The 17082-nt window shown below is 36.5% G+C and overlaps 1 non-coding gene across 1 annotated transcript; it reads right to left on the bottom strand.

The window, feature by feature from the left end:
- Positions 1-15410: 15410 nt before the first annotated feature.
- Positions 15411-15541, bottom strand: LOC123464292. The gene has a single exon (XR_006639521.1). It is a non-coding gene; the product is annotated as a small nucleolar RNA SNORA33 (small nucleolar RNA).
- Positions 15542-17082: the final 1541 nt, after the last annotated feature.

Below are 17082 nucleotides of genomic sequence, written 5' to 3'. Positions count from 1 at the left end.
TTGGAATGTGTTGAAGATGGGGAAAAGTTTAATATGTGTAAGATGTAAAGTTAATAAGGGATGCTACTGGGTAACAATGGTGAAAGATGATGTTGAGATTTTTCTTGGAGATCTTTAAAAAAATATTAAAATATTACACCCATAACTTTCCATAGAATGGTTAAGTACTGGGGCTGGAGAAATGGTTTAGCAGTTAAGGAGCTTGCTGCAAAAGCCAAAGAACCCAGGTTCAACTATACAGGACCCACATAAGCCAGATACACAGAGAGCACATGCATCTGAAATTCGTTTGCAGTGTCTGGAGGCCCTGGTGTGCCCATTCTCTCTCTCCATCTACCTGTCTACTTCTGTATCTCCCTCAAATAAATAAAATGAAACATTAAAAAAGAATGGTTAACTGCTAATCTGCATTGCATGATTACTGTTGGCCAGCCATGTTGTCACTATGCAAATGATCTCAATTAAGATTTATAATAACTTTGAGGTCCTCAAGGTTCATGAAGCCCTCCTTAACCAAATGTAACTAGTGCCAACAAGAGCTAGTTAAAATACCTCAGTTGAAATGGAAGCCACTTATTTATGATTTCATGATAAATTATGTGACTACAAGTGGGAGATATGGAGGAAAAGTTTGATCAAAATGCTATCTTTTAAAAATGACTAAAATTGGGCTGGAGAGATGGCTTAGTGATTAATTGCTTGCCTGTGAAGCATAAGGACCCCAGTACAAGGCTCAATTCCCCAGGACCCACATTAGCCAGATGCACAAGGGGGCTCACGTGTCTAGAGTTCGTTTGCAGTGGCTGGAGGCCCTGGAGCACCCATTCTCTCTCTCTTTCTCTCTGCCTCTTTCTCTGTCTGTTGCTCTCAAATAAATAAATAAAAATAAAAAAATTTTTAAAACTACTTAAAATAAAAATGAAAATGACTCATCCAAATGCTGTAGAATATACATTCTTTTCAGCAGCACATGGAACATTCTCTAAAATAGACCATATATTAGGACACAAAGCAAATCTTAACAAATTCAGGAAAACTGAAATAATTCCTTGTATTCTATCTGACCACAATGGAATTAAACTACAAATCAATAGCAAGAAAGGCTATAGAGCATACACAAAATCATGGAAACTAAACAATACACTACTAAATGATGAATGGGTCAATGAAGAAATCAAGATTAGTCAAACAATAATGAGAACACAACATACCAAAATCTCTGGGACACAATGAAGGCGGTCCTAAGAGGTAAATTTATAGCTTTAAGTGCCTATATTAAGAAATTAGAAAGGTTTCAAGTAAACGACCTAATGCTTCACCTTAAAACCTTGGAAAAAGAAGAGCAGGGCAAACCAAAAATCAGTAGATAGGAAGAAATAATAAAGATTAGGGCAGAAGTTAATGAAATAGAAACAAACAACAACAACAACAACAACAACAAAAAAACAATCCAAAAAATTAATGAAACAAAGAGTTGGTTCTTTGAAAGGATAAACAAGATTGATAAATCCTTATCAAATCTGACCAAAAAAGAGAGAGAAAAGACACAAATTAATAAAATTAGAGATGAAAAAGGTAACATCACAACAGATCTCAGAGAAATTCAAAAAATCATAGGGACATACTATAAAAGCAAATACTCCACAAACTATGAAAATATGAAAGAAGTGGGTGATTTCCTTGATTTATATGACCTACCTAAATTAAATCAAGATGAGATTAATCACTTAAATAGACCTATAACAAACATGGAGATCCGAACAGTTATCAATAATCTCCCAACTAAAAAATGCCCAGGCTCAGATGGATTCACTGCTGAATTTTACCAGACCTTCAAGGAAGAGCTAACACCATTGCTTCTTAAAGCTTGTCCAGGAAATAGAAAAAGAAGAATTCTACCAAATTCCTTCTATGAAGCCAGCATCACCTTGATACCAAAACCAGGCAAAGATAGAACAAAAAAAGAAAATTACAGACCAATCTCCCTCATGAACATAGATGCAAAAATTCTCAACAAAATATTGGCAAACAGAATTCAAGAATATATCAGAAAGATCATTCACTCTGACCAAGTAGGCTTTATCCAAGAGATGCAGGGATGGTTCAATATATGCAAATCCATAAATGTAATACATTATGTAAATGGGTTGCAGGACAAAAATCACATGATCATCTCATTAGACGCAGAGAAAGCGTTCAACAAAATCCAACATCCCTTCATGATAAAAGTCCTACAGAGACTAGGAATAGAAGGAACGTATCTCAATATAATAAAAGCTATTTATGACAAGCCTACAGCCAACATATTACTAAATGGGGAAAAACTGGACGCTTTTCCACTAAAATCAGGAACAAGACAAGGGTGTCTACTGTCCCCCACTTTTATTTAATATAGTTCTGGAAGTCTTAGCCATAGCAAAAAGGCAAGAGTCATACATAAAAGGGATACAAATTGGAAAGGAAGTGATCAAGTTATCATTATTTGCAGATGACATGATTCTATACATAAAGGACCCTAAAGACTCTACTAGCAAACTGTTAGAGCTGATCAAAACCTACATCCATGTAGCAAGATACAAAATAAACACACAGAAATCAGTAGCCTTCATATATGCTAACAACAAGCACACAGAGGAGGAAATCAGAGAATCACTCCCATTCACAATTGCATCAAAAAATAAATAAATAAATAAAGTATCTTGGAATAAACCTAACCAAGGAAGTAAAGAATCTCTACAATGAGAACTTTAAAACTCTCAAGTGAGAAATTGCAGAAGACACTAGAAAGTGGAAAAACATCCCTTGGAAGTTTCCAATATCAGATGGTAGTGAGAGTTTGACAAGAGAAGGCATTGCCAGGAAAAAGGGTAAGGTACTTGAGTGGAGGGGGGTTCAAATGAAGAGGACAAACCATTAGTTAATATTTTCATACTATGACATGTTTTATTTCCCTATAAAAACTTAGATAATAAGCATTTGTGTGATGAAAGCTGCCTGTGTTTTATGATTCATAGTTTACAGATGGGGGAAATGTGTCTTACCAGGGAAGACAAACAATGCACCCAAGATTATTCAGCTCAGAATTGATGAGACTTTAATTCAAAGGGTACCTGATTTTTATGCAGCTCCACAAAGCAGTGTAGGGGTGAGTCAAGTGTCCATAGGTGTTGATTGGGCATAAGTCAAGGCTATGGCTATACAAGATACAAGAAGCTCATTTTCCTCCACTGTCAGCTAACTTTGAAATGTTTTCCCACCAAACTTCATAAGTTGAACTGAGTCTTAATCTCTTTAGAGGGGTTCTTTTTTTTTATTTGAAAATTTACATCATAATGTTATTTGATCATATTCTCATTCCCTCCATTTTTTCTACCCCTTCCCACTCCTCCCTTCCATTGAACTGTCAAATTGGCTTTTTCCAAACATCTCACCTCATATACTTTCACACTGGAGCTTAGGGCTCCAACATATGGATTTTTTTTGGAGGGAAATACAGCATTCAGTTTATAACATACCCCATCTTTCATCCATTGGCCCTTGTGGGTACTAAAGTCAGGCTTCTAGTTAACCAAGGGCAAATTCAAGTTTGCTCTTACCCCATGCCATTTTGCAACATCAACTTATGCCCTTAATCTTCTGTTCTTATGTTCACATTGTATTTCTGAAACCTAAGGACTTCATTTGTTTTCTTTGAATTAAATCAAGACATATACAAAAAGCACATGGTTTTCTAAGACTTAGAGTGTGTTACTTTATCCCAGAAGTAAAGGTCTCAGGGTCTAAAGAGATGGTTCAGTGGATAAAGTGCTTTCCACAAAAGATGCAGTACCCAATTTAAATGGCAAGGCAAAAAATAAGAAAGCTGAAGGATGCGATTGACTTCTGTAATCCCAGCATGCTGATTCTTATGGCAAGATGGGACACAGAGACAAGAAAATTTCCTGGAAGCTTGTGGCAAGCATAGAATGGAACAGCAGAGTGAGAAGCCAGAGAATCCCCACCTCAAACAAGGTGGAAAGGCAAGGATAAGCCCAGAAGTAGTTTTCTGACCACATGTGTGCCAAGGTACATGTGACCTCACAGTTACATATATACACATGAACACACACACACACACACACACACACACACACACACACACACACACACACACACAATTAAAAGAGCCAGAAATTGGGTTGGAGAGATGGCTTAGCAGTTAAGGCACTTGCCTGCAAAGCCAAAGGATCCTGGTTTGATTCTCCAGGACCCACATGAGCCAGATGCACAAGGAGGCACATGTGTAGGTAGTTCATCTGCAGTGGCTGGAAGCCTTGGCATGCCCACCAATTCTCTCTCTCTCCCTCACTCTTTTTCTCTCTCAAATAAATAAATAAAATATATTTTTTAAAAAGAGCCAGAGATCTTTCAACACCAGTTTTCATCTTGAATTTAGGTGAGCTCAACAAGTCTGAGCTCCCATTTCTTTCCTGTTAAAAAGGGATGAAGTACACAAGGATGATTTTCATTCATCTCTTAGCAGCTCTTACAAAGAGCAATCAGAGACAACAATATGTTCAAATTAAAAAATGTTAAATATAGCAAAAGCAAATAGATTCTCTAATAATGCATTTTAATTATAATGAATTGATATAACACATTTTATCTGAGGATATTAAAGTATATTATAACTATATGATAATTCCTTGAAGAGACTATGAATGTTTCCAATCCAGCAAACACACAACAATAAAAGACCATTTGGGATTTGATTGCAAATGAAGTATTATTGACTCTCTTTTTAAAGATTATGAGTGTAATTTCTGGAATGTTGTACTACTGATATAGCAGAGGCAATTTTCCTCAGAACATGTGTAAAGTAACAAGAAAGGATAACTTCAAAGATGTACCTTACAGAATCAACAGTTCAGAAGTAAATGTTTGTAACAGAGAGAGTTAAAAGTACAAATAATTGTGGTTGTATGCAGAATGGAACACTGGGAGTTGAGGGACCAAGAGACTCTACTGTCTTCTTGTATGTCACTGACTCTAGCATAGATACTATTTTTCTAGTGCATTTTTTTTCCTCTTCAAAATTAAGAAAAGCAAGATCACTTGAAAAGATTATTTGCTATTAAGCCTGAAATAAAACCCACCGTACTTACCATCTGTATAAGAAAGCAAATGAAAAAGTTAGCTGGCTCTGTTCATAATATTAGAGAAGAAAAATCTTGAGTAGGGGTCATGCAGAGCAATGGAATGGCTAATCTTACACAGATCAGGGTAAGAAGTACTATGTTCAACCTGACTTTCATGGTGTCTTCCAGAACAAGAATTAGTTCAAACTCAAGCCAGTCTTCCCCTTGGAAACATGCAAAGCCTGCAATTAAAGATTAATTCTGGGGCTGGAGAGATGGCTAAGTGGTTAAGACACTTGATTGCAAAACCTAAGGACTGGAGATTGATTCCCCAGTATCCACGTAAAGCCAGAGGCACAAGGTAGTGCATGCATCTGCAGTTCCTTTGCAGTGGCTGGAGGCCCTGGTGCACTCTCTCTCTCTCACTCTCTCTCTTTCTCTCATTCTCTCTCAAATAAATAAATAAAATATTTTTAAAAGAGCAAATAAAAAAGCAAGATTAATTCTCCACTCATTCTGAGAAAGAGATGATGTCATGCATTTTCCTTGCTGCTGATTAAATGATTTGTCTCCATTGTAAATATCTAGGGATAATGTACAAGCAACTGAAACGGCCTTGCCAAGTGCTGTAATAAGGAAAGAAGTATTCATTACATTTTTGATTGGAAAAACCAGCTGTTGTAAATGTCCAAAGTGCCTTCCAGTGAGCCCTTTTTGAGGGGGGGTTGCACCAACTTAAATCACATTATAAATAAGATTCACAGTTGACATGGAACCCCAAAATCTTACGTAGTCCAGCACTGTAGCCAGAGTCTCTCCTAAAACAGAGCTTTGCACCTTGGTTGCATCCCATGCTGTCCTAGCCTGAGCTGAACTGGAGGAGCTCCTCAAGGTTCCACCCACTACTGCCTATAATATGTATACCCAAACAATTTAAATTTAGGAGGGCTTCATGTTGCGGCTCAAGAGGCCCATTTTGGCTTTCTATTTTGCTGATCATCATTTCTGCATATGTGCTATCCCACTGAATTCTAGAGTTTTAGATTTACAGATTAAGTAAACAGAAGTATCTATTTATGAGCAAATGAGTAAAGAAAGTGTGGCAAAAGCACATAATGGAATGCTGTTTACTTACAGAAAAGAATAAAGTCTTGCCATCAGGTGTTACAGGTGAAACCAGAGAAAATTAAGTTAAATACATCAGACACAAAAAGACAAATATTCATGTCTTTACTTGCTTGTGAAACTAAATAGGTTGATTTCCTAGAAGTGGAGAGTAGATTACTGGCTACTTTAGGCTGGAAGAAGAGAAGAGATGGAGAGAGAATTTTAAGGGCTTTAAGAAGTAGGAGGATTAACTGCTAACATTTTATAGCATAGCAAGATAACTATGGATGACAAAACTGACAAAACTTTTGTTTTCAAAAGGGCTGGTAGAAAAATTTTGGGATGTTACCAGTAGAAAGAAATGAGATCATTATATAAGATGAGGGTTATGCAAATTAACCTAACATTCTTATTACATATGATATACATTTATTAAAATACACTGTGCCCTATAAACATGTGTGACTACTGTATGTGAACTAAAATATAAAAGCATACAGTACATTTCAAAAATTAGAAATAACTGTCAATACTTTTTCAGGCTGACATAATCTTATTAACATTTTATCTTGCCAAGAAACGAATCTTAAGTTATAACAATCTTTTATCCCTGTTATTCCACATAAGCAAATGTGGAACGAAACAAGTTCTGAGTGAAATCTCAACAACTTATACTATGAAGCACTCACTCTTGTCTTTATCTTTTCTTTTCCTTACAAATGACTAATGAAATTTAACCATGGTTGGGGAGAGATCAGTGGCATTTGCAAACCTTTACTGTGCTCATACACTCATCAATTTCCATGCTATGCCTAATTAATCTCATCTGATTTAACAACTTCCAACTGTTTTATTTGCTATACAAGTTGGTTTGGTATTTCAGACCCTGGACTTCACCATGACATTAAAGCATACATTGAAGACAGTTTTAGCATTAGCTCTGTCTTAGCACTTCTGCCACAACTAGAAGAGAGCAGGGGCCCTGTGACCCTAATGTGCCCATGTGGTTTGCCATCCCTAGGGTGACCCAAATGCCCGATATCTTAGTTTGTCCTTTTCCATGTACTACACTGGCATTGAGAACATATGTACATGTTTATTATTCAATAATATTGGAGCTTTCTGGTAACCTAAATTAATTCATCATCAATATGTAAAGATAGGTTGAAATGCTTGGGGCCAGAAGTGACTCAAATTTCTAATTTTTCTTTTCATCTTTGCAACTTCAAATATCTATGTATCTATCTATCTAGAGAGAGATATTGGGGGTGGAGATCCAAGTCTAACTATGACATTTATTAATAATTAACAAACTCTTTTGGAAATACAGTCCCAGATTACCTAATGAAGGAATTTGTTCTAAGCAAAAAAAAAAAAATAATTAACAAACTTTATGGACATAACCTAAGTGCAATTTTATACAGTATTTTGTATAATGTTCCATATGAAACAAGGTTGCATAAAGTGGAATTGGTTTTTTTTAGAATTTGGAACATTTCAAAATATAGATCTTGGGATGAAGTCAGGCCTTGTTATCAGGTAAAGTAGTCAATACCTTTCATATAGAAAATAGTTCTCTGGCTTTGAATAAAAGTATCTGTAAGGACCTTTCATGTCTACATTCAACTACATCAAAGAACGAATGATGTTAATGCATATTATAAAACTTCAGAGTGGAGTTTTATCTGACACTTGATAATTTTCAAAACTATGTTTGTGAGAAGCAAAGGCCTCAGTAGCGAAACAGAAAGGTACAATTGATTACACTATTTGGGAGCTGTTACAACATGAAACAAACATCATAGAGTATAAGATATGGCTAATAATGTATTTCTGACATCAACAAAATTAGTTGTTGTTCATCCATGTTGTGAAATTTCTGACTCATTTTAGTCCTGTGTATTATTCTATTATGACCTGATTACTCTCATTATTTTTCCCCAAGCCTATCAACAGATAGATTCTAGACTCTAATTATCTCTATATTTAGTCAAAATTGTCAGGCTTCATCTGTTTTCAGAACACATAATGTATCTGGCTCATTACTCTGAAAACACTGAGTACAATTTAGCTTACTAAAAACACATCCAGCCTTAGCTTATGTAAGGAGCATAAAGGTCCACTATGTGATGATTGTATTCTTTCCCAATGGCAGTGAGTCAGGAAATAACAGCTATTATTTCTGATCACTTGCTATGTACCAGACACCATGCTCACAATTTCTGTGTTCCTCATCTAGTTCTGACAACAACAAATTATCCCCATTATACACATTGAGCAGTCTACTAACAGTCACGCACCAAGAAGGTATCAAACCCAGGAAAATCTAATTTCAAAACCAAAATCTGAACTACTTTGCTATAGGAAGTCCTTGATTCCACAGACTCAAACTTTTAAGACTGGTGTATAGTCCTCAAAGGGGTGGAATATGGAACCTTAACACTGTCATCAGATTGCTCTGAATGTGAAGATGGTTTTCATTTTCATTTATTTCTCCTGCAGGGGTAGTAGGGGGTTCCTCTACTCCAAACTCTTTACTTTGCATTGTTCTTGGATGGAAATACCAAAGTCTATTAGTTCTAGGGCACTTGGACTGTCTTCCATTCCAGTCCCCTTCATGTACTCTGGTTCAACCATTCTGATTTTTTCAGTTCCTTTATCACTCCACAAATTTCCTTCTTTGGGGCTTTCTGCTTTCTTCCTTCTGACTCAGTATTTCTGCTCCTATTCTATCTACAGCTTCCAGTAGATGTCATTTCTAAAGAGGCTTTCTTTCTCTGCCATTTCTCCAGCCTTTCTCAGCCTGACTGTGGTCTGTCTAATAACCCAGTGATCCAAAAGAACCCTTCCAGAGAGCAAGAGGAAGTCAATCTGTCAGGCTGATTTTATCAGATTCATAGTCAGGTCCATGAACCAAGGTCCTAGAGATAGTTTAATCCACTTTGGAAGAAGATAGGATCTAACCCCACTTAACCATGATTCCAAAGGCAATCTGGTCTGCCTGAAGACTGAATAGAAGGCTCTAACTTGCCAGAACCACTCTTCAAAGACTAAACATGGGGGCCATTTCTATAAATGTATGGACACTAGCATGAGGTTGCACAGATAACAAGGTAACAGCGAGAATGACTCTACAAAAAGGAACAATGACTGGACCCAGAGAGATCTTCCTGACTTAGACTAACCCAGATTTATCCTGTACTACCCTTTCCATAGAATCCTTGGAAGCCATATCTCAGTTTATTTTCCATTTCTTAACTGTCTTTCTCCTCCACTCCTGAAACATAAGATTCAGTAAACTCAACACTTGTGGGGTTTTGATCAACCCTAAATACTCATGAATCCTCCATCTTGCAAATGTTGCTAGGGACTATGTATTGAATGAAAGATGGTGAAAGATTTCTTTAGCAAGCTTGTCTTTTCAAATAGATGCTGGGTAAAGTTAGTCTGTGTCAATGGGATGAAAGGAATTGTCATCATGCAGAGCTTAATTTATGCCTTCAATCTGAAACTACATTGAATGCCTTTGTTTATATCTGAGTGACTTCAATGAACATGTTATTGTAAAAAGAAAAGGGAAGGGATTTCATGATTTATACTGGTGAAAGTATAAACCAGAAATGTCACCTTTTCAACAATGACCAAAATACATAAAGAAAGAATGCAAAAAAGTTATTCTTAGGCAGTTGGTGAAGAAAATATCTCTTAAATCCTTATATTACTTTCACTGACAAAGATAAAATGTATATACATAGGAGGAAATAAGAACATATATGATTATAGCTCCAACAACACCCTGAGAGAATCTTAGAAAGAAGAAAAAGATCTATATAATGAAAATATAACAAACTCAAGAAAGACATTGAGGAGGACTTGAGAAGATAGAAAGACCTCCTATGCTCCTGGATAGGTAGAACTAATATTGTGAAAATGGCAATTCTACCAAAAGCAATATACAGATTTAATGCAACACCAATAAAAATTCTAGCAGCATTCTTCACAGAGATAGAAAGAATATTATCTCAAAATTTATATATTGAATGACAGCAGGCCTCGGATATCCAAACATAGCCTCAGCGAAAGAAACACCTCTGGAGGTATCATCATACCTGACCTAAAGCTATATTACAAAGCCATAGTAACAAAACCAGCATGGTACTGGCATAAAAACAGCAATATAGACCAATGAAACAGAATTGAAGACCTGGGCCTTAGGTCAAGTACCTATAGCTACTTGATCTTTGACAGAGGTGCCACAGCCTCTCAATTCATACAGGGCTAATATGACCAAAGCTGAGCTGCTAAGGTCAGACCCCTCCTCTGTTAATTTGGAATTGGACTTTGGAAGTTTTAGTGTATTTCAAATGGTTCACCTTTGACCTCAACAATGCAGGCTTTGAGAATGAGGATATTGTTCTATAGCCATTGAGTCTAACCCGTGCTCTCAGAAGTAGTCATTCTATAAATTGAAGTTAAAGTGTATGCACAGAGAAAGTCATAGCTGGTTAACATTGGGACCATGGCCTGGTTTTATGCCCTTTGGGGGTTCAGCTATACTTGACAGCCTACAGTCTTAGGAGCTACTTTTATTTTATTTTTCAACTTTTTTTTTATTTGAGAGATACACACACACAGAGAAAAAGAGTGATAGAGATGATAGATAAATAGATAGATCTATATAGATAATAGATAGATAAAAATAGATAAATAGAGTATGGACATGCCAGTTCCTTCACATACCATGTGCCACATTTTGCATCTGGCTTTATATGGATGTGAATACTGGAGAATCAAACCCAGGCCATTAGCCTTTTGCAAGCAAGCACCTTTAACAGCTGAGTCATCTTTCTAGCCCAAGCTACTCTTATATAAAAGTATAAAGTCAAATTGTCTTATGTAAATCAAGAGATTTCTTGAAATCAAAAGAAATTTGACAAAGATACTTTCATAAAGCTGTCCTATATGAAAAAATATATTTTAATAAATTTTTATCCAACTTTATTCCAACATCCACTTATGATATATAATTATTTAAAAAATGTCACTCCATGCTAATTTTTATTTTTGAGTTATGGAGAATGTATGACTCCTTTCTGCAAAGTAAAATAAAGACTTAGTTGGCTTGGTGGCTGTCTTTTCCCTTTCCCTTGCCTGCACTCCTACTTGGTTATGATATAATTTTCCTAAACCATTGGTCAATATTCAGAGTTTAATATATATGTAAATATTGTAACAGTCAAACCATATGATATAATCTGGTTATACTTCCTTTCTCCAGTCTTTTTCATACTTGAGGTTCATGTCCATCTTTTATTATTATGATTACTATTATTGCTTAGTTTTCTATGTATCTATTACTAATTCAGCCACATATTTTAGCTGGCAGAACTTTAGTACTACTCCCTGAAATAGGTAAGTGCAATTGGTGCTCTGTAGGTCCAGTTTTTTTTTCCGTAGAGATATCTCAGTGCAGCCTCAATGTCTTTTTCTGAGGTTTACCCTTTCCTCTCTATACAAAAATTGCTCTGAAACATGCCTTTGTGCCCCCTGAGTGTCCCCCACCGCCCTCTACTATGGGGCCTCTCCCAGGTCTCTTGTCTGCTTCATTCTTGATGTTCTCTCTGATGATTTGGGGAATTATTTTCTTTAAGTACAGTGTTGTAAAATTTCAGGAGTTGTTTTATCCATTGCTTAGGATAAATCCTTATAATATGACTTAGAAGTCTCATCTTTTTTTATTCTTATCATTTCTCGGCGTGTGTATATGTTCCTGCATCTGAGCACGGGTGTGTGAGAGTGCCATAATATGTGTATGGGGTTAGAGGACAACTTTCTGGTGGAGATCCTTGGCTTCGACTTTTTTTTTTTTTTTTTGAGGTAGGGTCTCACTCTAGTCCAGGCTAACCTGGAATTCACTCTGTAGTCTCAGGGTGGCCTTGAACTCACAGCAGTCCTTCTACCTCTGCCTCCAAAGTGCCTGGATTAAAGGCGTGCACCACCATGCCCGGCTTACTTTTTTTTTTTTTTTTTTTTTTTTTTTTGAGGTTGGGTCTTACTCTAGGCCAAGCTGGCCTGGAATTCACTACGTAGCTAAGGCTGGCCTCAAAGTCACAGAGATTCTCCTACTGATGCCTCCCAAGTGCTGGGATAAAGGCATGCACCACCACACCTGGCTTCCACATGTTTTGAAGCAGGGCTTTGTGGTTCATTGTTCACTTCTGTGCTCACTCATCTAGATGGTCTGTGAGCTTGCAGGAAAGTCTGCTTAGCCTCCCATCTAGCTATCAATGTGGTGGGTTTACAGAAACCCTTCTCCCTTTTAAAATGGGGCTTGGGATTCTGTACTCAGGTACTCAGACCTTTGTGGAAAGTGCTTTATCCACTCAGCCATCACCCCAAACCTCATTTTTCATTGATAGTTCTTCCACTCTTTATTCAATCTTGTCTTGATTTCTCTCTCTTCTTCCCCATCTTGCTCTCATGTGTGTGTGTGTGTGCATACGTGGTGTGTGTGTGTGTGTGTGTGTGTGTGTGTGTGTAGGTTTCAGATTGAGCTCCAAGATTTAGTTCATACTTTCAAGGATGATTTATACAACCTTGAGAGATACTTATGTAGATCTACCTGATTTCAGGTTATATGCACAACTGTGAAGCTATCATTCTGGCAGGTGTTATAAGAAACACTAGGATTGTTGATTTTTCTTCTTCTTTTTTTTTAAAAAAAATTTATTTATTTATTTGAGAGTGACAGACACAGAGAGAAAGAAAGATAGAGGGAGAGAGAGAGAATGGGCGCACCAGGGCTTCCAGCCTCTGCAAATGAACTCCACATGTGTGCGCCCCCTTGTGCATCTGGCTAACGTGGGACCTGGGGAACCGAGCCTCGAACCAGTGTCCTCAGGCTTCACAGGCAAGCGCTTAACTGCTAAGCCATCTCTCCAGCCCAAGGATTATTGATTTTTAATGAATAATTTGTAATGCTGTCTTTATCAACTACCTACTTAGGTCACCAGAGATAGTTAAAAAAAAATGAAGGGAAACCTATCTGTACATATGTCTCATATTCGTTAAAATTTCAAGATGCTAATTTTTAATCCCTTCCCCTTTGTTAATGAAGATAACTTCTATACTAAATAAAAAAATTATAAATGAACACAATGCCAAACATTCCCTGGTGATTTCACAATCTGAATTCAAATTTGAAATTAGGGTGGTCTTGACTTTGATAAAGGAAAATGGAAATAAGGGAAGGAGAAGGAGCTATTAGGTTAGAAATAAAATTAAATTAAAGCCTTTTTTACGAGTGTCCATAACAAGTAATACTATTAAAAAAAAACAGAAAAGGTAAAATTCAAAGTAGTTCACTTTTTTTTATTGGCTAAATAAGATTCAAATTGGAATACACTTACTAATAAATAAACAAGTGTAACTGTGTTGTATTAAGTCCCTGTACAGTTAATTGTGCTCTTGAAAATACTAGGGAGGACATCTGCATAAGGTTAGGGTAAAAGACACTATATAATATTAACATATAAATAAAATCTTACTTTATTTGCATGACATATTCATATGCATGAATATATTAATTACTGAAGTACTTTTGAGAATGTGACTTAAGAGAAGCCTTGGACAGGGTTCCCTAGCCAACCATCAGTGACTGTGTTTTGTCCTTTGGCCTTTATAAATTCTACCCCTTAACACCCTAAAGGTTTCCTTTTTCTTCAATTTTATTATTTTTATATTATTTACTTATTTACTTGTATGTGTGTGTGTGGTTTGAATGAATGTCTGTTTGCATGTTTGTATGTGTGTGTGCATGTGTAGGAGGTGCATATGTACATGAATGCTTGTGGAGGCCAGAGCTAACTAAACACTGGATGTCTTTCCTCTGTTCCTCTCCACCTTATGTATTTATTTATTTGAGACAAGGTCTGTCACTGAACTTAGACTCATTGATTCAGCTAGATGCTTAGCCAGCAAGCCCTGAGGACCTGCCTGTCTCTACCTTTCCAGTGCTAAAATTACAGCATGCACCACACCCTGCATTTACACAGGTGTTGAAGATTCAAATTCAGGTCCTCATACATGTATGGAAAGCACTTTACTCATTGAGCCATATCCCCAGATCCCTTTTTAGATTTTTAAGTGCCTTTGAGAAGCATTATGTTTGAACACCTAGTTTGACTGTTAGCTGGCCTCTGTAGTATTACTTGCTAAAATGATGACAGCTAGAATCCAGCACCACGGGCTGTGAAAAGTGAATAGGAAAGATTCATCTTGTTTATTCACATGATATTGACCAAGATATTGGTTGTTCTACTTTCTCTTGGCCAAATTTTTTTTTCCAATTTTTTTTCAAATTTTTGAGGGAGGGATGACTATACCCATGGTCTTTTCTACTTGAGAAGAATATAGAAGATGACACTCTAACATATGCCCCCTTATTCATTATTGCTTTGGTGTGGGTCAAAGTGTAAGAAAGGGATATAAAAAGCAAAGTACAAAAAATTCATTTTTGATAGTTTTGTTCAATTTTGAGTCTCTTGTGGGCCTCAGAAGTATAAGAGAAACTTAAAATGCATTTTATGTAGATGTCTATACCTAAAGCATATATGACACATTTAATTTATTCACTTATCAATCCATTTAAGCACCCACCCAGCAGATAGATACCAGCGCCTGTCCCATGGCAGGAATAGAAAGCAGAGACTGACAAAGAACCTGCCTCTCCCTACTGCAGTTTAGTCTTGAGAGTCCTAGAGTTAAGGACTGTTTCCACTCATTGGGCTTTCTTCCAGCTAACATCTTCAAAATTCTATAGGACATCAACTAAAAATGTGCACTGTTGAAAAGCCCAAGGTTTCTTCAAACCATTTGAGATTTTTATGGAAGAACTTGGAGAATGGTTGAACACAATAAATTCTTTTTTTTTCATGCAATTTATTAACTCTTTCAAGTTTCATTAATTGTAGAACAAGTTACAATATATATATATTGCTGTTTTTCTTTTCAAGGTAGGGTCTAGCCCAGGCTGACCTGAAATTCACTATGTAATCTCAGGTTGGCCTGGAATTCACAGCAATTCTTATATTCCTGCTTTCTAAGATCTGAGATTAAAGGCATGTGCCACCATGCCCAGCTTACAGTAAAATTTTAATTAAGTCTTATGAAAGCACTTCAGAATTATATTATAGCTATTTTGAGGGACTGTAAGGGCCTAAGTTCTCCTTAAGTCTCATAGAATGGCATCACTGTTGCCAGCTATATCTAAATTTCTGCAGAAACGCATTTAGATAAGCAGATCCATTGGCTGGCTTACCATTCTTAACACACATGATATGGATACATACACATGTGGATAGAGGTATTATCTACTCAGTGATGTTGCCATGGAAACAGCAGCAGTGACATGTGCAGGAATGCATTGCAAGGTGGTGGTGGGTATCTTTATCACTGGGAAATAGCTTAAAAGACATTAAATTTGGGTGTCATGATGCACAACTGCCATGCCAGCACTCAGGAGGCCAAGGCTGGAGGCTCTCAATTTCCAGGCCAGGCTGGGATTCATTGAAAGCTAGAATCTAGTTATATAGTAAAACTATTTCAAAAACTAAAGTTTTTTTTAAAAAGCACTATGAAATAGATTATTTCATTTCAGTGTGTCTTAAGATGCCATAAAGATTACAGCAAAAACTATGAAAATTGTGTTCAGTAGATGCTACACTCTGACCTTTGTTGGCTATATCAAAATAAACAGTGTGAATAAAATATGTTACTTTATGTAGCTTGAAGGACATTTTTAGTATTTCTATCTTCACTTAACATCATGTTCACAGTCTCATTCTTCATCTGAGAAGATAAAAATTGCAAAACTTAATAAAATAGCATAATTAGTGAAATTTTTGTTTGCATTTCTATAGTCATATATATACTATAGTAAAAATCAGAAAATGTCTGTGAGGGTGTGAAAGTCATTTATCCACTCCTAATCTGCCTACCTGCTGCATGTGGTATGAAGTGGCAAATCAAATCACATGGAAAGCTCTGGGTTTTCTTTTTTCTTTCTTTTTGACCCCCAAAATGGTACCCAAGTTTAAGATATTGTTATTTTTTTATTGGTTTTGTGGTATTGCCTGTGCTTCTCAGTCAGCCATTTGATGCAATGTGTGTTTTCCTCATTCCTTATTTGAAGCTGCTCCATGGAGGAGAAATAGGTCTTCTTTTATTGATGATTATAGCTAACTGTCTAATGGAAGTGTGGTGCCATGAATTCTGGAAGCTTTCCCCATCATGCTGAGGACAGAGTGGCATAACCTTGTTATAAAGAGTGTCACTATTCACAGATTACCAGAGGATGTGGCCCGGTCTCTTGGGTAAGGATGATTTATAGTGTGTCGTATAATGGGAGCTTATAATGCTGCAATCAGAGAATGGAGATCCCACTTGCATTACAGAATAGGCCATACATAATTCTGTTCACAGAATGTACCATCTTTTTCTAATGGTCTGAATAATGTGCAAGCAGAACAGCAAAAGAAAGTAATTTGGGAAATAAAACCAACCTGTAATGAAGTGATACATAACAATGTTCATTTCCATATTATTCTTTATTCTCATTACACTCTTATCCTTTCTGTGAGAGAAATTAACAATATGATATCAAATATCTGCCTACTCTTACTCTTACTTCATAAGTCTTTACATATTCTTTAATCCCTATAGTAGAGTGGTAGGGTAGGAAAAGCAGGGTCCCATTTCAATTTTAGAAAACAGGAGATGAGATATTCAAAACTGTGATTATATCTTGTTGGTACCAATTGGGAATCATAGCAATGATTTTGTTTCCTGAGGTCAACAT

This window comes from Jaculus jaculus, chromosome 10 (assembly GCF_020740685.1).
Source record: "Jaculus jaculus isolate mJacJac1 chromosome 10, mJacJac1.mat.Y.cur, whole genome shotgun sequence".
In the NCBI taxonomy this organism is placed as follows: domain Eukaryota; kingdom Metazoa; phylum Chordata; class Mammalia; order Rodentia; family Dipodidae; genus Jaculus; species Jaculus jaculus.
This window is presented reverse-complemented; position numbering and strand designations above follow the sequence as displayed.